Genomic DNA, 25,713 nt, shown 5'->3' with positions numbered 1-25,713 from the left:
TCAGTCGTATTTAGTGAGCGCTCACCGTGTGTACTGGGCACTTGGAGACTGAGGTATAAGAGTTGGTAGACACATTCCCTACCCCCAATGAGCTTACAGTCTTAGATCTAAAAATTCCCTCAAACCCACCTCTATTTCGGCCACCAAGCAAGTCATAAACTAGGAGCCCAGTTTATTAGGTGCGGCGGCTCGATCTAACGACTGCATTTGGAGATGTTCGGAAAGAAACGACAAGCACAGGGTACTCCTGTATAAAGAGGAGTTTATATAAATATAAACTATGTATAGTTATATATATAATATATATTATATAATGTGATGTTAATATACTATAATTATTAATTATAATATATTTATATAATATATAACTATATATATAAATATATATAAACTGTATAAAGGCAGCATGGTCCCAATTATAGGGACATTCTCCATTAGCTTAGAGCCCAGACATGTGCTCTAACCCCAACTAACTTGTACTGCCATTAAACCAGTCACAGAGCTGCATGACTTTCCCTTCAAGTATTTATGAATACCACAAAGGAAGAAAGAACCCAAATTAATTCCCCACTGACATACGGTCAAATAAAGTCACTTGCTTGATGCCCATTGGAGTCATCATCCTTGCACACTGTAAGAGCTCAGTGAAAACTATTGATTGATTGAATCTGGCTCATCTGACAAGTATATTACCCTGTTTCCTAATGCTTTAATTCTCTCTCAGAGGGAGTACTGTGAAGATTAGTCTTGTGTCCGGTGATGGAACCAGGAAGATGGAAAATGGTTTGCGTGCAATAAAAATTAAGTATAATATTTCAATCCAAAAAGCTATAATTTAATCATCAAAATGTTGGGCTGGATTCCAGGGAGAGTTAGAGAATCTGAACTGATGAGTTCTTAAAGCAGGGATTTCTCTATCCCTTGTTTCCACCCTCATTTCCCCCCTTTACTTCTACCTTCAACATGGCATAAGAGACGCAGCTAGGCGTAGTGGGTAGGGCACGGGACTGGGAGGTCATGGGTTCTAATCCTTGCTCAGCCACTTGCCTGCTGCGTGACCTTGGGTAAGTCACTTCACTGGGCCTCATTTACCTCATCTGTAAACTGGGGATTATGATTGTGTGCCCCATGTGGAAGAAGGGCTGTGTCCAACATGATTACCTTGTATCTACACCAGCACTTAGAATAGTGCCTGGCACATAATAAGCACTTAGCAAATACCATCATTATCATCATTATTATTACCTTCAGATAGTGGTGGTAACTGAGATTAAGCAGCGAGGTGGAGAGAGAGGGTGAGGAGGGATGGAGGGAAGTGAAGGGGAGGAATCGGAGAAACAGTGAGTCCTAGAAGATAGAATACAGAACTGGGAATCAAGAGAGTTCTAATTCTGACTCCACCATTTGCCTGCCATATGGTCTTGGGCAAGTCACTTAACTTTTCTGTGCCTCAGGATCCTCACCTGCAAAGTGGGGATTCAATACCTGTTCTCCCTCTATGAGCCCCAGGTGGAATAGGGATAGTATGCAATCTGAGTGGATAGAGCACGGGCCTGGGAGTCAGAAGGTCATGGGTTCTAATTCCAGCTCTGCTACTTGTCTGCTGTGTGGCCTTGGGCAGGTCACTTAATTTATCTGTTTCTCAGTTACTTCATCTGTAAAATGGGGACTAAGACTGCATTCTACGAGGGACAGGGACTGTGTCCAACCCGACTTGCTCATATCCACCCCACCCCAGCATTTAGGACAGTGCCTGGAACATAGTATGCGCTTAATACATGATCACCCTGTATATGCCCTAGAATTTAGCACATAGGAAGCACTCCTTGTGGGCAGGGATTTTGTCTGCCTATTCTATTGTATCGTACTCTCCCAAGCGACTAGCACAGTACTCTGCATGCAGTAATTACAGTAAGCGTTCAGTAACCACCACGATCATCCTAACACTGGCTCTGTACCCCACCTCTTCCCAAGTGGACCCCCACTTCTCTATTCCCCGTTGCAGGGCCCCTTGATACCCACAAGCCCCCCAGCAAATTACCTCACCATGTGAAGAGAAGCCATTCTTCCTGAGCATTAGGGTACTCGAGTCAGTGAGTCAGTTGTATTTATTGAGTGCAGAGCACTGTACTAAGTGCTTGGGAGAGTACAATAGAATAAGCAGACATTTCCTGCCCACAACAAGCTTACAGTCTAGAGGGGAGACAGACATTAATAATAAATTACAGATATGTAGAAAAGTTCTGTGGGGCTGGAAGGGGTTGTGAATAAAGGGGGCCAAAAGACCAATCCTACTGCCTGTGTGGAGGGAGAAAACATGTAGGGAATCTCCATCTCCAGCCCCGACCCAGGGAGGCCTCCTTATATCCTTGCATGAGTGTGTGGCTCAGTGTGCTCCCAGACAGTCTAACCTGGGGCAGGCCCACTGCTGTTTTGCCACTGGGAATTTTTTTTTTAATGGTATCTGTTAAGCATTTACTATATACCAGGCCTCTACTATATACCAGGCCTCGGAGAAGCAGCGTGGCTCAGTGGAAAGAGCCTGGGCTTCGGAGTCAGAGGTCATGAGTTCGACTCCCGGCTCTGCCACTTGTCAGCTGTGTGACTGTGGGCAAGTCACTTAACTTCTCTGTGCCTCAGTTCCCTCATCTGTAAAATAGGGATTAAAAGTGTGTGAGCCCCACGTGGGACAACCTGATTACCCTGTATCTCCCCCAGCGCTTAGAACAGTGCTCGGCACCTAGTAAGCGCTTAATAAATACCAACATTATTATTATTATTACTAAGTGCTGGATTAGAGGTCATGGGTTCTAATCCCAGCTCTGCCACCTGGCAGCTGTGTGACTCTGGGCAAGTCACCTAACTTCTCGGTGCCTCAGTTACCTCACCTGTAAAATGGGGATTAAGACTGTGAGCCTCATGTGGGATAACCTGATTACCCTGCATCTACCCCAGCACATAGTAAGTGCTTAACAAATACCAACATTATCATTATTATCATTATCAGGTTAGACACAATCTCTGACCCACAAGGAGCTTCGCAGCCTCCATCCCCATTTTACAGATGTGGTAACAAGCACAGAGAAGTTAAATGACTTGCCCAAAGTCACACGGCAGAGAAGAGGGAATTCTGCTATCCAGGCTGCTGCCATGGTTCCACTGCCCTTCCACCTCTCCTTACTGTGGCTTAAAGAGCCTCAATGGGAGGGATGTCGGGGGTAATAGAACAAAAGGAAAAAGCAGCCTTTTCCAGAGAAGTGGTTCTCTAGGGAAGACCCCAGGGGTAGCTGGCCCATCCCTGCTTCAAACCAAGATCAAGGGAGCGGTCAGAGGAAAGTCTCTTTTCCCCCCAACACCCACCAGCAGAACCAGCCCTGGCCAGAGGCGAACTGGGTCAGACTAATTTTTCCTTAATAATAATAATGATAGTGTTTAAGCACTATCTTATACAAGCACTTAACTTAAACAAGATAATCGGGTTGGTTAGCTCCTGTCCCACAGAGGGCTTCCCGTCTCAATCCCCATTTTCTAGATGAGGAAACTGTTGCACAGAGGAGTGAAGTGACTCACCCAAGGTCACACAGCAGACAAGTGGCAGAGCAGGGATTAGATCCCAGGTCCTCCTGACTCCCAGGCCCATACTCTATCCACTAGTCCACACTGCTTCTCTGAAGGTGCTTTGCTTAATAAGGACAACTGAATCTAGTGCATTGTGATGAGAACTTTGCACATAACAAGTATGGTCTATAAAAATCCTGTTTTAAGTCTGCCCTTGCAGTAATTAAAAAAGAAACAGATAATTTTTTGTATGTTAACTAATTGAAGGAGGGAGGTTTTTGGGTTTGGTTTTTTAAAAAATTTCCTGGGGTACCAAAATATCTCAAACCAGCCCTACTCCCCAGGTTGCTTGCCTGTATCTTTAGGAGTCTCAGATGGAAGAATCAGCTCAATATATATTACTCTGGAAATGATTGCTCACTTCATAGGTGGGAGTTGTTTTCTCCTAGAATAAAGTGTGCTTCTCTGCCTCACGGTAGGGACAGGCAAACAAAATTACTGCAACCTATTGTAATCTAGCAACATACACTGTTAGTTATTTTAACTATCAAATAAAATATGTGGGAAGATGAAAATTAAACTAAGACAACATTGCCTTCTCCCCTCATCAGATAAGCAAACATTAAATTGTTCGAGCATTTAAACCATCCACAGATTAACTGGATGTAGGCGGTACTGGTTGACACACTTGTATTTAAGTATCTTGGTATTAGTAAAGGTACTGGAAAAAATTGAAATACTGAGCCTCACAGTGGGAAGGAATTTTTGTTGTGACCAAATATATAAAAAGTATGCTAGAAGATCCAGATTTCCAGAGCTTTACCAAAAGGAGACAAAAGCAGAACATTCAGCAATAATCCCCATCATGATGACTGTGGAGAGGAGCAGTGTGACCTAGTGGATAGAGGATGGGCTTGGGAGTCAGGAAGACCTAGGTTCTAATTCTGGCTCTGCCATTTGTCTGCTGATTGACCTTGGGCAAATTACACTTAACTTCTCTGTGTCTCAGTTACCTCTTATGTAAAACGGGGATTAAAACTGCGAGCCCCATATAGGACAAGAACTGTGTCCAACCTGATTAGTTTGTACATATCCCGGTGCTTAGAACAGGATCTAGCATATAGTGAAGACTTAAATATCAATGGAAAGGTCATAATTACTATGGTGTTTGTTAAATACTTACTATGTGTCAACAGTGTGAACTAGTGGAAAGAATATGGGCTTGGAAAGTGGAAGACCTGAGTTCCAATCCTAACTCTGCCACTTGTCTGCTGGGTGATCTTGGGAAAGTCACCTAACTTCTCTGTGCCTCAGTTACTTCAGCTGTAAAATGGGGAGTAAAGCTGAGTCCCATGTAGGACTTGGACAGTGACCAGCCTTATTTTTTTTTTGTCTACCACAGCATTTAGTACAGTGCCTGACACATAGTAAGCACTTAAATGCCATTGAATAAAATAAAGCACTGTTCAAAGTAGTGAGGCAGATAAAAGAAAGACAATCTGGGTGGACACAACCCCTGTTCCACCTGAGGCCTACAATCTATCGAGACAGCAGAACGGGTATAGAATCCTCATTGTACAGGTGAGGAAACTGAGGCACAGAGAAGTTAAGTAACTTGCCCAAAGTCAAACAGCAGGCAAGTGACAGAATTAGAACTCAGGTCCTCTGACTCCTGCCTGTGCTCTTTCCACTAGGCCACACTCCTCCTCATATTCATTATACATATTTACTAAGCAACCCTAGGAAACTGACAGAACAAGAAATCAATTAGTTTCAAAATTGAATGATAAATAATCTGTCACTTGATGATATTAACACCTACTGTATGTAAACCACCTTACTAAGCACTTGGAAGAGTATAGTAGAATGCATTCCTTGCCCTCATGGATTTTATAACGAGACAGGGAAAGCAGATACAAACAATTTATAGGCAGGAGGAAGAACTGAATATGCATAGGAGATGCCAGCTAAATGAAGTTAAATTAAGGTATTTTCATAGGTTAAGAGATGAAACTCAGACTTGAATATCAGGAATTTGTGTAGCCAAGAGTATTAAAAATTTGGAATGCCATTTTCTAAAACACAGCAATAGCACTACTAATTCACTTCCAGGGGATGTAGCAGGGAGTGACTTAATGAACAGAAAGTTCTTTGCAGATGGAGTGTGCTGGGTAACTAGAAAAGTAAATTGCAGCATCCACCTGCGCTTACGTTGAGTTAGTGGAGAAAAAATTTTCACTTTCTTGCAGCCGGTGAAAAGTAAGGAGGTTTCATATCTTTGAAAGAATGCTGACTCAGGGCTCCTCTGGACCGTTCACCAGGCAGAGCTATAGATAAGTAGCATCTGCAATCAGTGGTATTTATTGAGTGCTTACTGTGTGCAGAACCACTGGACTAAGCGCTTGGGAAAATACAGTACAAGAATTGGTAGAAACATTCCCTGCCCAGAAAGAGCAGAGGATCCCTGTCTCACCCATTTGCTCAATCAATCATTGGTATTTAATGAGTGCTTACTGGGTGCAGATCAATGTATAAAGTGCTTGGGAGAGAACATTCTTAGTTGGTAAACCCGTTCCCCACCCACAGTGAGCTCCAGAGTCTTTGAGTTCCCTTCTAAACGTGGGTGCCATCAGGCAATAGGAGCCTTGGTGGAGGTTGGGAGGGCATTGAAAATAAAAAATACCAGACATAAAGGCATCCAAATGCCAAATCTGCACCACAAGAGGCTGATGAGCTGAAAAACCAAACTGACTATTCTGCAGATAAAGGTGGGGAGAAATAATCCATCAAGCAATGGTGTTTCTTGAGCAGTTACAGGGAACAGAGTACTGTATGAAGTACTTGGGAAAGCCCACAGGGGTGCCCATTTTCATGCCAATGCCATGGTGAGTCCCACTGGCCAAAGGATCTCCTTAAAGCAGTGGGAAAGACGGCTGTCCGGGTGGGACTTGTACAGCACAGCTAGTTGGAAAGAGCACAGGCCTGGGAGGCAGAAGGACCCGGATTCTAATCCCAGATCTTCCACTTGTCTGCTGTGTGACCTTGGGTAAGTCTCTTCACTTCTCTGGGCCTCTGTTACCTTCTTTGTAAAGTGGGGATCAAGATTGTGAACCCCATGTGGGACAGGGATTCTGTCCAACCCAATTTGCTTGTATCCACCCCAGTGTTTAGTAATAATAATAATAATAATAATGTTGGTATTTGTTAAGCGCTTACTATGTGCCGAGCACTGTTCTAAGCGCTGGGGTAGACAAAGGGGAATCAGGTTGTCCCACGTGGGGCTCACAGTCTTAATCCCCATTTTACAGATGAGGGAACTGAGGCACAGAGAAGTTAAGTGACTTGCCCACAGTCACACAGCTGACAAGTGGCAGAGCTGGGATTTGAACTCATGAGCCCTGACTCCAAAGCCCGTGCTCTTTCCACTGAGCCACGCTGCTTCTCTAGTACAGTGCCTGGCACATAGTAGCACTTAACAGATACCACTATTATTATTGTCAGTTGGAGACAAGAAGAGAGCAAGGAAAGTACTTTCTCTCCCTGCCCCGTCCCCCAAACCACTGGTCCATAAGACCTTTTCACCTCTCTCCCTCCAAACTACCAGATGGGCTCCCGTCAAGCCTCTACTCCAGGAGTATTTGGAAATCATTCAATTCAGTTTCTTAAGGAGAAGCCCTGCTTCATTTTAGAACTTCAGCAGCTGAAAGGCCATGCTGACTCAGACTCCCTGCTGGCTCAACTACATTTTGGAGATTCAGTGGAATTCTACTCAGGTGTGAAAGCTGCTGATATAAGTTTCCTGGGAGCCTTGGCATTCCAATCCAGCAACTTGCAAATTGCAATTACAACTAAGCAGTAGTTTGGCCTTTTGTAGGTGGGGGGGGGAGGCTGGGAGAGGGAGAGAGGGATTCTCTAAGAAACGAGAAGGGAGAGGCAGCACCATTTCATCACTGGGGAATCTCTGCCCCGTTCCAGAGGATTCTTGAGGCCTCTGGAATGAAATTGAATACAGGCTTCTTGACCTGGCATTCTGAATGCACCCAAGTGACCTACTCCGACTTTGCTACCTCTCACCTTTTCCTATCTCAATTTTTATTTTTCTTCAGAATGTATTATTTAAAAATTACAAGGTTTTATTGTGCTTTGAGGTCATTTCTTTTTAAATCAGCTTGCTCCCTGCCACTCCTGAACCTCTTTTCTAGGAAGCTTAGCCAAGAGACAGTTTCTTGGTCCTCTTTCAGAGGTTCCTCCCATGCTAAACCTACCTCACTGAGGATTTTGATAGAGCAGTGTTGCCTGGAGGAAAGAACACAGGCTTGGAAGTCAGAGGAGCTGGGTTTTACTCCTGGCTCTGACTGTTGCCCTCCCTGTGCGTCAATTACCTCATCTTTAAAATGGGGGATTAAGACTGTGTGAGCCCCATGTGGGACATGGACTATGTCCAACCTGATTATCTTGTATCAACCCAAGGGTTTAGTACAGTGCCTGGCATGTTGTGAGTAAATACCTTTTATTTTATTTTTTAAAATCTTAGGTTTCTTCCTCCACAAGGTATAGCCTAGTTTTTCCTTCTCCAACCCTTCATAGTGTCCCCACAATCAGTGGTATTTACTGAGCACTGTCTTTAAATCAGTGAATGGTATTTATTGAGCACTTACTGTATGCAGAGCACTGTACTAAGCACTTAGGATAATAAAATATAACCAAGTTGATGGCCATGTTACCTGCTCACTATGAGACTGCTAGACTACAATTTAAAACACTGCTCTGAGCACTTGAAAGAGAACAGACTTGGCAGACGAGATCTCTGCCCTCAAGGAGATACAAGCAAAGCTATATCTGCTTATTTGTAATTTACTGAGTTTTTCATATTCTTTGATATATTGTTGGTTCACTGTTTGTTTTATGTCTGTTTGCCTTCCTCCTCCATTTCTCTGGAGGCAGGATCTTTGAGCAAACACTATACCTGAGCGGTTACATTGAGCCCTAGCTGGGCACCGGCAAGCAGATTTTTTAAAGAAATCATTTTTGTGTCGAAAATTTCATCTTCCCAAACTCAGTATGGGGCAATCCTCACATCAGCAGGCAACCTAACTGTAGAGGTAATTGTGCTGGCAGACAGGATTATTGCTTTTGGAGTTACATACCATTAATTCCACTCCCAGTTTCCCTCGGCTACACCGAAGTCAGCAAAACCACCGGATTGACAGGTAGCGTTTTGAACCAACAGAGAGGCATGAATAAGGATATAGTCTTAGGAAGAAAGTACACTGCACCCTAGTGTTTTTGAGTCTTGTGCTGAATTGTAACACGCTGTCCTAGTTGGTAAGAATGAAAAGTTTTATTTTCCCATCTAAATCCACCAGGACAGCAGAGCACACACTTGGGTGTAGATGGTTAGAAATAGTAATATACTTTAGTAGTAATAGTTCTTATTTACCCTGTCCTATTCTCCTCACTATCCTCCAGTTGCCATTAGATTAATTTAGACTATATCATTCAGGTCATTAAGAATTATGTGGAGTTAATCCAACTCTTTCTACCTGCTACGATTTGGTCCACCTAGACACAGCCACTGTTTGTATTGGAAAGCTTACCTAATCTCCGTATTTAATCTTCTCTTTATCTTTTCCTCCTTGGGCTAGGAAAATTCTCCCTACCAAAGAGGGTCAAACTCTTTGACAATAATAATAATTGTGGTATTTGTTAAGCACTTACTATGTGCCAAGCACTGTTCTAAACTCTGGGGTAGATACAAGGTAATCAGGTTGGGGCCAGTCCCTGTCCCATGTGGGGCTCACAAGGTCTTAATCCCCCATTTTACAGATGAGGTAATTGAGGCACAGAGAAGTTAAGTGACTCACCCAAGGTCACACAGTAAATAAGTGGCAGAGCTGGGGTTAGAACCCAGATTCTCCAACTCCCAGACCCATGTTCTTCCCATTTGGCCATGCTGCTTCTAGTGGTTTGGAAGGAAGGCAAGGTTGTGTTTTTGGCAAAGTTGAGTTAGAAGGACAACTAGATATCAAAGCCCATTTGATGGACAGTCTTGAAGATAAGGGTAAGAACTGTTGCTATACAAGGTACATTGGGGAAGTTTTTAGAAGGGAGGGGTGGTATTCTCTGATCAGCATTTTAGAAGGATGATCGTTGTTGCTGCATGTAAATAAACTGAAATGAGGAGAGGCTAGAGGCAGGGAGAATAGTAAGGAGACTACTGCAGATGTCCAGATATCAGCTGGTATCAGAATAGTGGTTGGAAGAATATTAAGGAAAAAAATGCAGGACTCAGAGAGAAATTCAGTGTGGAGGAAAAGAAGAGAGAGGTTGCCTATTTGTAGGTAAGTAGTACCCTGTGGGCAGAGCTCATGTCTACCAACTCTATTACATTGTACTCTTCCCCAATGCAAACTTCAATGCTCTGCACACAGTAAATGCTCAAAAAAATACCAGGTGGATTGTAGACTCTAAACTCCTTGTGGACAGGGAATGTGTCTACCAACTCTATTATACCATACTCTCCCAAATGCTCAGTACAGTGCTCGGCACAGAGAAAGCACTCAAGTATCATTGACTGACTGCAGGACAGGGAGGGTGGCAGTGTGGGTTGATGGAAATGAGAGGATTTAGACGAGGCAATAAGTTCAGTTTTAGACAAATAAAGCTCTGGGGATGCTCCGGGTGATGATGGCCTAAGGACAGGAGGAAACCCAGGATCAGGAGTTTGTGATTCTGAGTCCTGTAGCCAAATATGGAAGATGTGGTGATAACTCGAATATCTCACTGCCCAGCAAGATTGCTTTTTCTCTAAGATCACCTTAATATCCTGAGGCATCTCAGGAAAAGTAGCCTGGACTAGAGGATTGAGGCAGCATGGCTTAGTGGAAAAAGCCCTAGCCTAGGAGTCAGAGGACCTGCATTCTAATCCCAGATCTGCCACTTGTCTCCTGTGAGACCTTGGGCAAGTCCCTTCACTTCTTTGGGTCTCAATTTCCTCATCTGTAAAATGGGGATTAAAACTGTGAGCCCCATGGGGGACGGGGACTATGTCCAACCCAATTAGCTTGTATCTAACCCAGTGCTTAGTACAATGCCTGCCGTGTAGCGCTTAAGTAGCATAATTATTATTATTAAGTTTTGAGAATTTCTAGCCCCCATTCTGCCAGAGAAGATGGAAGAAACATACCACATCTCAAGGTAGAAATTACCATTCGCATTGTCAGCTGGCATTTTATCTCTGATCAAGACTGGGCTCTGTAGATACTGCCTCATTATAAAATGGATATCATTGATAAATCATTTTAACTTTCTTTAGAGCCTTAAGGTTTAAGCATCCAGAAAAGCCAATTGCTGAGGTGTTTTTTTCCCCCAGGTACCCTTAGACCTTAACATCATTTCTCTACTCTTTCTCTGTAAATGCCAGGTAAAATTGCAAAGGAACTGATGGCTCCTCTTGGGCCTTCTCCCCCCCCCAATCCTGAACAGTTTGCTGTTTTCATTACATTAAAAACAAATTTTCTGTAGCTCGAGTCCTTTCCCACTTCGGAACTGAAACTGATTTAATTTCTAACTTAAGTGTTGATATTTTGGACTGTAATATATTATTGAGGCTTGTGGCTCAGGGAGATTCTTGGAATGGTAATAATCGTATTAAGTCAGTCAATCATACTTATTGAGCACTTACTGTGTGCAGAGTATTGTAAGTGCTTTGGGGAGAACAATATAACAGACATTCTCTGCCCACAGGAAGCTTACAGTTATGTGCCAAGCACTGTACTATACACTGGGATAGATACAAGATAATCAGGTTGGACCCAGGCCTATCCCACATGGGACTCAGTCTAAGTGAGGGGAGAACAGGTGTTGAATCCCTATTTTACAGATGAGAAAACTGAGGTCACATAGCAGACAAGTGGCAGAGCAGGGATTAGAACCCAGGTCCTCCAACTCCCAGCCCCCCACATTTTCCACAAAGCCATGCTGCCTCCATTGCATTTAAGCAATTAGAGAAACCGGGTTACCATGGGGTGCTACTTAACTTTTATTAAACCTCTGTTTACAGAGCAGATCACCACTTTTTAAAGAAATAAGCCAAATGCAAATGCAGGAGGGAATGAATCTGGAAGAAATTGAAGGTGTGGCTTGTTTTAATTTCTCTGGGGTCTTTTTTACCTTTTATGTTTCATGAAATTTTCCCTTTTCAGGATCCCTTTCCAGTCCTGGTTAAGTTATCCACGGTGTGGGCACCCATCGGGGAGGTGTAGGTGAGAATGGAAATTTCCACTCTAGGAATTATAGCTTGGTTATTAACTGCTGAGTCTATTGAGAGGAGGAGAAAGAGGGAAAAGGGGCAAGAGGGTCCTTAGATGCACCCCTATGGACCACTTCCCCACCTCCTTCTCATTTCCATCTCTAGGGAGATAGAAAAATATTGATATTGCTTATTAATATCAGTATTGAATACCACTGAACAAAATAGCATGAAGAAGTTAGCTTAATTTTCATTCTAGAACAATCTCTGACCTCTCTCTCACCTTCCCTCTCTTTCCTTCTCTCCTTCCTGCTTTTTCAGTCCTGCCCCTCTCTGAGTTCCCCCAGTACAGTCATCATAATTCAGGCTCAAAAACAACCTCACTGGACTTCTCTTCTTGGAGTATCAGGTCCTTTGCAATCTTACCCAACCAAGGAACTAAGACTGCCTGCTCTTGTCTTTTTAACTCTTCTTGTCCTCATCTGAGGCCCAATTTCTGGTCTAGTGTTGGCTCTGCAACTTGCAGAGACATCTGGGTGGAGGTGTCCTTTATGGATGGGCGTCTGCCTTGTTCTTACAAGCCTTTTTGAAATGAACAGAAGTTGGGAACCTGTGAAATCACAAATTCCCAAACATTAAAAGCAAATCTTTTCTGTAGGAAACTTTTAATATCCAGTCTAGGGACACCTTTAAGATCATTAAAAAAAATACAATATACTTGAAAAGCTGCTTGGTCGCAGCTTAAGTTCTGGAAAAAACACTTAGATCTAAAATGAAATTTTTAAGGGTACAGCATAGAAAGGTAGTCCTGTTCTGTGTGCAGAAAAAACAAACAAAAAACCCTCTTGGTTTGGCCCTAGGAAATGAACTAAATAATTCTTCATAACCTGCTCTCAGGAACATTGGAAGGGTTACTGAGGGAAACTGGAATTCCTTTTTGGTGAATTAAGGCCTTTCAGCAGAAGAGTCTCCTCACCCTCAAATGGTTTGTGTGAACCTACCTGGAGGCAGGGGATTGGGCTAGGTGACTTCCTAAAACCTTTCCTGCCCAAACAATCAGATACATTTTTTTCTTACATTCTATATTGGGATGTAGAGTCTTTATAGCTCACATTTGCTATGGCTCAGACTCAGTGTCACTAAGGGTCATATCAGGGTAATTAAAAGATGGGAATTTTTTTTTTTAAAGCTTGCCCTTTATGTCAACATCCGGTTTGTCTACATGGACGATGCTCAGTCTTGACATCCCTGGGGTGAGATTTCTTCTAAAGAACCTGACTGAAGCAAGGCTTGTTGGTGCTTGCTACTTAGGGAGAGGTGACTCACTCTCCAAGTTCATGGGAATGGGTCAGATCTGCACTAAGGGGAGAAATGGGGAAAATCAGGCAGAATCTAAGAGGAATAATAACTTAGCACATCCTATACTTTCTCAGGGAGAGCATACTCAGTGACAGGCACACATTGGACTGAATGATAGAGAAGCAGGGTGGTCCAGTGGATAGAGTGGGGAGTTCTAACCCCTGCTTAGCCACTTGTCTGTTGTGGGACCATGGCCGAATCATTTCTCTGTGCCTCTGTTACCTCTTCTGTAAAATGGGGATTGAGATGGTGAGCTCCATTTGGGACAAGGACTGTATCCAACCTAGTTAGCTTGTACCTACCCCAGCACTTAGTACAGTGCCTGGAACATAGTTAGCGCTTAAATACCATGAAAAAAATCCCCAAGTACAGTGACAGTAATAACAGGGGCATTCTCCATGGAGGGAAAAGAATTATGGGTGATCCAAGTGCTTGACTTTCAAACATCAGGATTCAGTTTAACGTTCTCCAATTGGGGGAGCCAGGCCTGCCCTGAAACTTTTTTTTATGGTATTCATTAAGCACTATCTGCCAGGCACTGTACTAAGCTGGGTTAGACACAAGCTAATCAGGTTGGACACAGTCCCTGTCCCACACTGGACTCAGAGTCTCAATCCCCATTTTACAGATGAGGGAACCGAAGCCCGGAGAAGTTAAGTGACATGCCCCCCAAAACTCCCACAGTAGACAAGTGGAGGAGTTGGGATTAGAACCCAGGTCCTGCTGAGTCCCAGTCCTATGCTCTGTCAAGCAGGCCACACTGCTTCTCCTGCAGGTCAAAGCTGGTAAACACCAGGTGTTTGGGGTAAGGGGTTGAGCTTGTCACCATATTGACATTCGGCAAAGGTGAAAGTAACAGAGCTTTACAGCTCTGCTCAGCATTAAAAAAGTCCCATGGCCCCATGCAATCCCTAGAAGCCGGGCTGTGGTGCTATGGAATACAACAGCCAGAACCCCTGGAACCCTGACTACCCCCATTCCTTTCAGGAGTGGGAGCAACATGGAGGATGCGTTCTGAGATGAATCATTTGATGGTATTTGAGTGCTTCTTGGGTAAAGAGCACTGTACTAAGCGCTTAGTGATCCCAGACACTCTGCACCTCTGAAGACTGAGGAGAAGGTAAGGTTTGCCCAAATTCCTCTCCACACAGGCATATAGAAACAGCAGGTTTTGAAAGCCAAAGCACAGAGCAGGGTCCAACAGGCTCCCTCTCAGCTACAGCAGTATTTGCCGGGATCGGAACAGTCAGACTGCAGGAGGACCCGGCAGGCAACAGCTCTTTGTGTCTTGCTTGAAACTGGCATAAAACAGTAGAGGACAAATCTTCTCGGTTAAAAGCCCTATTCCCTATCTATACCTGCCTGGGCTCTGCCTGAATACCCCAAATGCCTTGGAACGGCTCCAAGTCTTTTGTGCTCAAGCCTTTCACCAGTGCTAGATTTACTTGTCAAGATGATTTACTTGCCCGACTGGGGGAACCGAGTTGACCTTTGGCAGAATGGGGAGCCAGCCCCGTCACTTTATCTTCCCTTTTAGACAAAATGAGAGTCACTTCTGTTGAAGTAGCTAATTGGCAGGCTACCGGAAATGATCTGTCTAGGAATTGTGCAACCCCCAGAAGTGGTCCCAGCTCTGACGTGGAACTCCAGTGAGTCCTCATTGACTAACTGACCACTATTCCATATGTGAAAGGGACACAAATTCTGTTCAGAAAGTCCCAGAAAGATGGGAACTAACTCTCTCTCCATTTTCTCTTCCCCAACTTGGTCTTGATTGGTCTCTCTCTCTCTCTCTCCACACATCTGGCAAAACCATGAGAAATATCCTTGTCATTGTCAACTGATGAGCCCAGCCCTTATACTGCAACATCACCCCCATTGATACCTCCTTTGAAATTATGACGTTATCCCCATGGCTCCCAAACCTTGTATCGTAAATCCATCCTGCCTGCCTTTAAAACTTGTAACCCCAGCACCAATGCTTTGGGGAGATCTCACCCACCCCGTTCCCTCTCTTTATGCTTAAACCCTATCCCAAATCCATCCTACCTGTCACTGTCCCATCAATTCCATTCACTGATCCACTCATAATGATAATATTGAATATATTAATATAATGTATAATTTCCCTCTAGACTGTGAGCAGGAAGTGTGTCTATCAACTCTTATATTTTATTTGAAGTGCTTAGTACAGTGCTCTGCACACTAAGCAATAAAGTATGATTAATAATGGTGCTTATTAAATATGCTATGCGCCAAGCCCCGCACTAAGCGCAGGCATAGATACAAGATAATCAGGCAGGGTACAGTCCCTGTCCCATATTCGGTTCACAGTCTAAGGGGAAAAGGAGAACATTTAATCCCCACTTTAAAGTTGAGGAAATAGGTGCGGAGAAATTAGGTGACTTGCACAGGGTCACACAGCAGGCAGTGTTGGAGCTGAGATTAGAACCCAGATCTCCCAACTCCCAGACCCAAGCCTTTCCCCTTAATCCATGCTGCAGTTCCTTAGAGGAATATGGGATGGTAGGGGAATGGAGATAAGGAAAGTGGCAACCATTCCTATCCCAGTCACGTTGGAATGAAGTGGGCTTGAGGCATCGTACCAGTGTGGTAGGGAGCAGAGCGAGGAGTAGGAGAATGGAAGGTAAACAGGGCAAATGAAAAGAAAATATCTTACCCAACAGCTAGCAAGTACATCCCTCTGACATAGTGTTTCTTTGGGCAAAGGAAAAAATCCATGTGACTGTCTTTTGTAGTTCTGGCTTGACAGGTTAATATTGGGATAGAAAGGTTAATTCAGGGCATGCTGTCAGATCCTGGTCAAAGCTCTGATAGGCCCGGAGTCATGGGGGCCCAAGGCTGCTTCCAGACCATATTTTGGCACTGCCATCTTCCTAAAGGGAGAAAGAGAGACAGAGATTCCCTCCCTCAATATGACCCAGCTGCTTTGACCCACAGAGTAAGGAAGGGGAAGTTATCAGTGCAATCATGGGGAGGAGACTTTCCTGAGAGCTAGGGGAAGTTGTTGGTCTCAAATAAAAAGTTCAAGCAATCCTGCAATCTGTATGATTAATAATTGTGATATTTGTGTAGTGCTTATTATGTGCCACACACTGTGCTAAGAGCTAGGTCAGATCCAGAATAATCAGGTTGGACAGAGTTCCTGTCCCATATGGGGCTCACAGATTAAGTAGGAGAGAACTGGAATTTAACCCCCATTTTACTTTTGCCATAATTGAGCCACAGAGAAATTAAGGTGACAGCAGACAAGTGGTGGAGCCAGGATTAGAACCCAGGTCCTCAGACTCCCAGGCTCTTGCTCTTTCCATTATTCCATTCATTTCCACTGTTTCTGTAGGCCAAGAATGGAAGATAAAAACTACCTAACTTCATCACAGTACTGTGAAGATTAATAAGGAGGGCTGAAAATGGCTTTTAGTTCTTTAGATGAATGGTTCTACAGAAGCATAAAGCATTATTATTATTTTGCAGTATCCATTCGGTCGGGAGGATTTTGGTTACTTTGATTTCCCTCACCATAATGAGTTTTTACTGAGACAGTCAATAACGTGTGAGACTGTTCCCAAAAGTGTCCATCATCTGGCTTGTTTTCACTCTGCTCCACTCCCTGGCAAATGAAATACTTGGGTGAGTCACAAGGCTGGAAGGGCCCTCATAGGTCATCTAACTTATCTGTTTTAGGTGTTGAGTTGTGAAAGTTACATCAGAGTGGTGACTAGTAGCTCTGCCCTATAAACTCCCAGGGGGAAAGAAATCATAGGAAAAAGAACAGGAAACCCATCCCTTTTACCCTCTGCTACAGAGATAATAATAATAACAATGATAAATGGTATTTGTTAAACACTTGCTATATGCAAAGCACTGTACTAAACACTGGGGTAGATACAAGATCATCAGGTCCCACAGAGAGCTCAGAGTCTAAGGAGGAGAGAAAACAGATATTGAATCCCTATTTTGTAGATGAGGTAACTGCAGCATGGAGAAGTTAAGTGACTTGTCCAAAGTTACAGCAACCAAGTGGTGGAGCTGGGATTAGAACCCAGGTCTTCTGATTCCCAATCAGGAGCTGTTCCACTAGGTCACAGTGATTCCAAGTGGTCAACTCTCCTCAGATGTATATGGGTGTGTGTCCAACAATTCAGAACCTGAGGACTCAGACAATGGGGTCTCTGGCCCCAGTAATCAATGTCAATGGTATTTGAGTGTTAATTGTGTGCAGCGCATTGTATTAAGTGCTTGGGAGAATACAGCAATAATAATAATAATAATAATGTTGGTATTTGTTAAGCACTTACTATGTGCCCAGCACTGTTCTAAGTGCTGGGTAATCAGGTTGTCCCACCTGAGGCTCACAGTTAATCCCCATTTTACAGATAAGGTAACTGAGGCAGAGAAGCTAAGTGACTTGCACACCATCACACAGCTGACAAGTGGCAGATCTGGGATTCAAACCTATGACCTCTGACTCCCAAGCCCGGACTCTTTCCACTGAGCCACGCTGTTAGAAACATTCCCTACCCACAGCAAGCTTACAGTCTAGAGGGGAAATGGAAGAATAGGAATCCAAAATAAGCCATTACAAGACCCAAATAAGAAAAAGGGGATAAGAAGGAAGCACAGTCAATAGTTTGCATAGCATATTTTAGATGTGGGAGTTTTGTTTTCTCCAAGTCTGGGAAGGAAGAATAGTGGGGGGAGAAGAAGAATGAAAACTACAAGCCTATAGTCCGTTATATGATCTGCCTAGGAAATAAAATGAGACTTCCCAGTGAAAGACTAGTTTTAAGCATCTAATCTGGGTTTGGGGTGGGGGGGGACTAATAATAATATTGGTATTTGTTAAGCGCTTACTAAGTGCAGAGCACTGTTTTAAGTGCTGGGGTAGATACAGGGTAATCAGGTTGTCCCTTATGAGGCTCACAGTTAATCTCCATTTTACAGATGAGGTAACCGAGGCACAGAGAAGTGAAGTGACTTACCCACAGGTCACACAGCTGGCAAGTGGCAGAGCCGGGACTCAAACCCATGACCTCTGACTGACTCCCAAGCCCGGGCTCTTTCCACTGAGCCACACTGCTTCTCCAATGGATTAATGGTTAGTCCAGTTGCAATGGGTGGCTCAGCACCAGAGCATTGCCAGGGTTCACTTGGCATTGTAGGCACCACCTTGGAAGGTCATCCCACAACAACAGTTCTAACGCAACACACCTCAAACTACAAACCAGGGCAGAATTCTGAGGAATCACTAAGGGCAGAGCTGCAGAACTTGGAAGAACTGTTCTGGAGGTGGAGCAGTGCACTGTGATCTTCAGGAAATAAACAAGTCCTCTCCTTCTTCCATCCCTCTCTGATGGGTGGTGATATAAAGAAAAGGTGAAGGAGTGCTCTTATGAATAGGTCAAGATGAGAAGCTGTGTGGTCTAGAGGATAGAGTACGGGTCTGGGAGTCAGAAGGACTTGGGTTCTAATCCCTGCTCTGCCACTTCTCTGCTATGTGATCTTGGGCAAGTCACATAACTTCTCTGTGCCTCAGTTACCTCATCTGTAAAATGAGGATGAAGACGGTAAGCCACACATAGGACTGTGTCCAACCTTGTATCTACCCCAGCGCTTAGTTCAGTGACTAAAACAGGGTTAGCACCTAGAAAATGCACTTAAGAAAAAAAAAGGTGTTGACATGAAGAAAGAAACATGAGAACCATCACCCCAATCCCAAAACAGGCATAGAGAGAGGAAACTTACATTTTTAGATCCTTTTTTCTTCACCCCCTTTGTCTAAAGATTTTCTTATTTACTGAGTGCAGAATACTGTATTAAGTACATGAGAAAGTACAATTAACAGAGTTAGAAGATGTGTTCCCTGCTCATAAGCAGCTTATTTATTCATTTCCCTATGGGGAATTTCTGCCTGACCACAGTCAGTTTCCCCTGTTCAGAGTGGCAGAACTTATCTGGGACTTGGAAACATTGAGTTACTCAAAACAAACCATAGGTGTTTGGAAAGCCCAAAGTTATCAAATATTTTTTTTTCCTTTCCTGTCAAATTCTGACTTTGGAAATGGGGAAACATGAACAAGGTAGATAGGAAAAAAAAAAAAAAAGACAAGACCTCAATGTGGCATAAACATTTCAGGGACAACAGCAGAAAGGAGATGAGCCTGGAAAACAGAAATTAGAAGTGGGATTGACTCTTAGAACAGAGGCTTTGAGAAGATTTCAAGACTAGGGGAGTGATATGAACCTGCCACAAGCTCAGTGTATGATGAATGGTGAGAAGCAATATTTCCATGCACTTGATTTGCAAGAGATGGACTTGCCAACCACAATTACACACTGATAAATTCTCACTATCACTAGTGATGTCTTTCAACATAGAATCAATCGTATTCATTGAGCTCTGTGTGCAGAGAAGCACTTGGGAGAGTACAATATAAACAGACACATTCCCTGCCCACAACAAGCTTAGAAAGGACAGCTTTCTGGTGTTTTCCTTCCAAATCGTCTCCTCCAACTTTCTCATCACTGTTGACAAGCAACCATCCTCCCTGTGCCTCAAACCTTCAACCTTGGTATCATCCTCAACTTCTCCATTATTCCGCTCTCACAAACCTTCTCCTGCTCAAACTTGCCAAGTCATATTATGACTGAATTAGTGTATCTGCCTCTTAGAACCAGAGGCCAGCTGCCTCCCACTTCAGGCCAGTATACTCCGGAATGCTGCCTGGATCATCTTCCTGAAATGTTTCTCAGAATTTATCTCCTCTTTCATCCAAATCCTCCATTTCCCTCCGCATCAGTCTCTTAACATTAGCATCCAGGCTCTTCCCCAGCTGTCTCCACCTTACTTATCACTGGATTGTCGTGGTTTCCCATATGCCATGGAACTCTAACTGTAGGGAGCAACTCTGAGCAGCAGAAAACTTTCTCCTCCAGACTACACTCTGTTCCTGGGTGTCTCTGGGACCATCCTATAAGTACAGATTGAAACATCATAATAATACTCATTATAATAATGGTGCTTAAGTGCATACTATATAGTGTTCTAAGCACTGAGGTACATACAAGTTAATCAGGTTGGACACAGTCCCTGTCCCACATGGGACTCACTCTTAATCCCCATTTTACAGATAAGGTAATTGAGGCCCAGAGTTGTGAAGTGACATGTGGTGGAGCCAGGTTTAGAACTGGGTCCTTCTAAATCCCAAACCACGCAACATAAGAAGGCCATTGCTATCTCAGATTAGGGGTCCATTCACTAATAAATAATAATGATGGCATTTGTTAAGCGCTTACTGTGTGCCAGGCACTGTTCTAAGCACTGGGGAGGATACAAGGTGATCAGGTTGTCCCACGTGGGGCTCACAGTCAATCCCCATTTTACAGATGAGGTAACTGAGGCCTAGAGAAGTTAAGTGACTTGCCCAAAGTCACACAGCAGACAAGCAGCTGAGCCGGGATTTGAACCCATGACCTCTGACTCCCCAGCACGTGCTCTTTCCACTGAGCCACTCTGCTTCATGTTCTGTTTCTGGCAGTGGCAAAGGTTGCTTGGAAAGATGGTTTGTATCTGTCATATAGTAAGCACTAAAATGCTATTAAAAAATAATTTAGTGGTCACCCTCTGACATCTACCTTAGTGTTTAGGATTGTTCTATTGAACATCTCCTAGTTTCATCTGCATTCCTAACTTTTCCTCTAGGAACCTACTGTGGATTGCACAGGCATTCATTTAACCAAATTCTTCTGGAACCTGCCTGCACAACCTCATGTAGTAATGAATTACATAATTAAAAACAATATGGCTTATTAAAAAAGCACAGGAGTCAGGAGACCTGGGTTCTAATCCCACTGCTGCCAGTGACACACAGTTGACCTTGGGCAAGTTTATTGAATTCTGTGCCTCAATTTTCTCATCTATAAAATAGGGATTAAATACCTGTTCTCCCTCCCCCTTAGACTGCAAGTCTCATGAGGGATAGAGACTGTGCTTGATTTGATTGTACTGCACCTTTGCCAGAGCTTGGAAAATGCCTAAAAGACCCCACTATTATTATTTTGTAGACTTCAATTATGGAAATAGAGTGAATCCTAGGGAAAACTGCCTCAGTAGGGGCAGCTCCAAGTGTTTTCCCAGGTATGCTAGTAGTCCTGAATAGTTCATTGTGGCTTAGGCCCAACTCACTACAAATGGCAAACAGCTCAAAATTCTGAGGGAAGCTCCAGAACTAACCTGTTCCCCTTGAGTTACACAACCCGCCAAGTCTGGCCTGAAAAGCTCTTATTCCTTTAGACTGTGAACCCCATGAAGATTTTGATTGACGATTATCTTCTACCCCAGCACTTAATACAGTGCATGCTTGGAACATAGTAAGCACTTGAGAAATACCTATTATAATTGCTTCCCTTCTCTAAAGAATGGTTGCCCGTGAAACCTGCCTTCATTCCCATTCTGTTGTCATGGTTTTCACCTTGATACCTCCTATCATGAGATATCAGCAACCAGTCTTTTGCATTGCTCGAGACACCTGAATGGAACGACGTCCTTGGAGCCAGAACATAAGTACTTTATTGATTTCTTCTAAATGGAAGGTACATATCATGCCTAGCAATAGCTTCACCAAGGGTTTTATGGGGGTGGGCGGGGAAGGACACTCTCTCATTGAGCTCTCTGGGATCTTTGATGGAGTCACCTTCACAGAGGACTTTCCAGAGGTTTGCCTGGGATTATTGAGGCAAGGAGAGGGTTATCAGTCTGATAGGTCTGATAGTAATAATCATAATTGGGGAATTTGTCAATTGCTTGTAATAATAATTGTGGTATTTGTTAAGCACTTACTATGTGCCAGGCACTGCACTAAGCACTAGGGTGGATACAAGCAAATCGGGTTGGACACAGTCCCTGTCCCACATGGGGCTCACAGTCTTAATCCCCATTTTACAGATGAGGGAACTGAGGCAACTTGCCAAGGTCAAACAGCAGACAAGTGGCAGAACTGGGATTGGAACCCATGACCTTCTGACTCCCAGGCCCGTGCTCTATCCACTAGCATTGTACTAAGCCCTAGAGCAGATACAAGGTAATCAGGTCAGAGAGTCCCCAAGGGATTCACAATCTGCATAGTCGGGAGAGCAGGTATTTAATGCCCATTTTATAGATGAGGTCCCTGAGGTACAGAGAAGTTTAATAACTGGCCCAAGGTGACACAGTAGGCAAATGGCAGAGCCAAAATTAGAACCCAGGTCCTTTGACTCTCCAGCCAGTGTGCTTTCCACTAAGTTACATTAGAAAAAAGGCTAAGGGTTAGGAGCTGCCACATGCAGATGTGAACACCCCAATTTAGCTGCACCAACTCCTTTGAAAAACCTTTCACCTTGGCTCTTTGAGAGAAAACAAGGGAATAGATTCAAAGCCACCTATGTGGGATCTTGCAGAACAATATAACACGGAATGCTTCCGAAGGTTCTGTCACAAAACTTGTGCAATTTATACTAAGATTGAGCCATTGTGTGAGGAATATAAGTACATCTAATGGTGCAGAGAAGCAAGAAAATGAGAGTGGGAAGGGAAAATAAAATACAGGAACTTAAAATTAGAAGAAAAAATGGTGAAGCAGTTTCTTTGAAAAGGAAGGATCATGTCTCCTTATCTTTCTGACAGGGTGTTGCAGGAAGTTGCTGGTTGACTAGGTTGGCTAAACAGTTGCTATTATCACCAACAATTATTAGTTAAGCACACCATTTTGGCTACACACTGCTCAAGCTGTAAAGTCATGATCCCAGTCCACAAGGAACTTAAATTGAGGGGTTTATCAATCACATTTATTGAGTGCTTACTGTGTAGACTGTACTAAACACTTGGGAGAGTACAATATTACGGAGTTGGTAGACTTGTTCCCTGCCCATAAAGAGTTTACAGTCTAGGGGATGAGCTTAGTCTACAGGGAGGTAGAAGGAAGACTGAGGGCAGATAGTACAGAGAAATATTCAATTCATAAAAACAATGGAAAAGATCAATGGTATTTACTGAACAGTTACTGTGTGCTCTACACTGTACTAACTGCTTAGGAAAGCACGGTAGGGTTGGTAGGTTCCTATGAGAGTCTTGTGCTCTTTCCATTAGACCATACTGCCATGTAAATCAACAGTTTTATTATGCCTATTGAACTCTGTTACCAGCACTCCTATTCCTACCATTAATCCCTCATTTCAAGGGAGGATGCTTAAGGCATCCACCCTCGTTTTCTCTACTTTGCAGGTTCTTCCTTCTGATCAGGTGATTAGAGAAACACTGAATCCATGAGGAAAAGGCTAAGACTTCATGGGTCAAAGGAGGCAGTGGAGCAATTTTCCTATTAGGTGTGGTTAAATTAGAAGGGGACTGTAGTACTTTGCCTATAGAACTAGCAGTACTTAAATATTTACTGTGTGTAGAGCACTGTACTAAGTGCTGGGAAGAATTACCCAGGTGGGTATCAGAAACCTGAATGTTCAGTGCAGTGGAAAGCAATTTCAGCTATTCTGGAAAGAAAAACTCAAATTTTAGAGGTTTCGTGCTTAATACTATGTTTGTGGTATTTTGATTTTTTTTTTTTTTAAATAAATCAAGCATGTTCTTGAAACTGCAAATGCCATCTTAAAAGAAAGACAGCTAGAACCTTGGGATGGGAGTAACTTAATTTACCAGTTTCAATAATTCTGCTGAGTAGGAGTTTTACCCTACCTCTTACAGAACTCTTCTTCAGAGTGATAATCAGCCCGAGCTATAGTATTCATTCTTGTCAAGGGAATTTTACAGAGCTGATATTTAACCCATAGAAAGGTACACTTGGAGAGCAGGAATAAAAGAGAGGCTTTTGAGGTGTACTTAATACATATTTTAATTATTCGATCAAAACAGACTATGGAATAGTCTTCCATCAAGACCACCCATTTTTCCTTCCTAGGAAAAGGACATAAGGAGGGTTAATTTTTCTCAAGGACAGGCTTGGAGTTGCCATGGTAGAGAAGATATTATTTCCCTTTTAGATTATGAAGCAGATTTGCAGGATCAGATTTCCCCATTGGGCATTGCCAAATAACCTGTAGCAAAAAACTGTAGTTTCTGAATTTTCCCACCCCATTAGATAGCTCCCCTCCCCCCCAGGATTGCACTTGGAGAGTTTCCAGTACTCTACCAGTCTCAGCTATAGAAAAGAGAGTCAAGCAGAGGCCTACCCACTCCATTCCTACTTTGGGCAGTGGCTAGTGAGTGGAAGGCAATCTGCTACAAGTCAAAACTCATTTGCACTGGGCAGCAGCGGAATGGGAGAGAATAAAGGGCAGAGACTCAAGCTTACTGCTTGGAAGAAGGCAATTGTAAACCACTCCCATGATTTTACCAAGAAAACCCTAAGGCTATACTATCAGCACGATTACAGGTGGAGCATTTTGGGAAAGATGTGTCTATGGAGTCGCTGTGGTTTGGAAACAACAACAAGCGGTGGAGCAGAGATTAGAACCCATGACCTCTGGCTTCCGAGCCCAGGCTCTTTCCACTGAGCCATGTTGCTTCTCACTCAACAAATACTACAATTGTTACAGGGCTCACAGTTTGAGGGAGAACATGGGTTTAAATCCCATTTTACCGATGAGAGAACCAAGGCACAGAGAAGTTAAGTGACTTGCCCAAGGTCACACAGAATCAAGATTAGAACACAGGTTCCCTAACTTCCAGGTCCATGTTCTCCATTAGGCCATGCTGTACAGCAGGCTCTCTCTTTTCTGTGGCATTACTATATCAAAGGACATTCTCAGAGCTCATGGCTACTCAAACTTTGAAACAGTTGGTTGCCAGGACTGAGGTTAAAACTTTAACATTGTCCTACCTTCTTGAAGAAGCAAATTCAGTGAAAGGCATGAACAGGGCCTGGTCCTCACATTCTTCAGTGAACTATGCTTAGCAATGTTCTTAAATCTGCATTGATCAAAAATAGACTCAGGGCATTAGAAGGTTTCACAACCCACTCCATAAGCCCCCTACCTCTTATTCAGGAAGTGGAGCCGAACAAAAGTTAGCCTCTTCAGCTGTTCTGAGCCACAGGAATTTAGCTCTGCACGCTGGACTTTTAAGCTTGCCCATGATTGGGGACTATCTGCAGCTGGTCCCTTTAACCCTTTTCAGTTCAGCCTAGCTGAAACCTACTGAATTGAACTGTCTGGCCAGGAAAGGAATGCCTTGAGCCGAATGCCATTTGGCTTGTTGCAGTTCCAGTGGTGGTCCAGTTTCAGTCTAACTCCTTGAGTTTGGGACAGGTCCCATTTAGATTGGGCCACCTTAGGGGATCCACACCTGTCGGTTGAAATACCCCAGACTATCCCTGAAGACAGTAGTTAGTTCATGCCTGAGCTTCCAACCCTTTCAGCTGTTCGGAACCAAAGGAATTTTTATTCACTTGCTGGCCTTAGTCTTTTCCCTTAAGAAAAGACTCTGTACATGGAAGGCTTTTCTCATCTTCCTCCCAAACCTCAAACTCCTAAAAATG

General features: G+C 43.5%; 1 protein-coding gene across 2 annotated transcripts in view; it reads right to left on the bottom strand.

The window, feature by feature from the left end:
• The window catches only part of BTBD11 (BTB domain containing 11), a 267,602-nt gene extending 242,333 nt beyond the window's left edge, over positions 1-25,269 (bottom strand). Inside the window, exon 1 of one of the 2 annotated variants that reach the window (XM_039914090.1) lies at positions 25,212-25,269. The gene's annotated coding sequence lies outside the window, so the exon portion shown is untranslated. Of the gene's footprint in view, positions 1-25,056 lie in introns of both variants that reach the window. The other variant, XM_029078674.1, reaches the window with a different exon arrangement.
• Positions 25,270-25,713: the final 444 nt, after the last annotated feature.

The sequence above is a fragment of the Ornithorhynchus anatinus genome, chromosome 14, assembly GCF_004115215.2.
Source record: "Ornithorhynchus anatinus isolate Pmale09 chromosome 14, mOrnAna1.pri.v4, whole genome shotgun sequence".
In the NCBI taxonomy this organism is placed as follows: domain Eukaryota; kingdom Metazoa; phylum Chordata; class Mammalia; order Monotremata; family Ornithorhynchidae; genus Ornithorhynchus; species Ornithorhynchus anatinus.
This window is presented reverse-complemented; position numbering and strand designations above follow the sequence as displayed.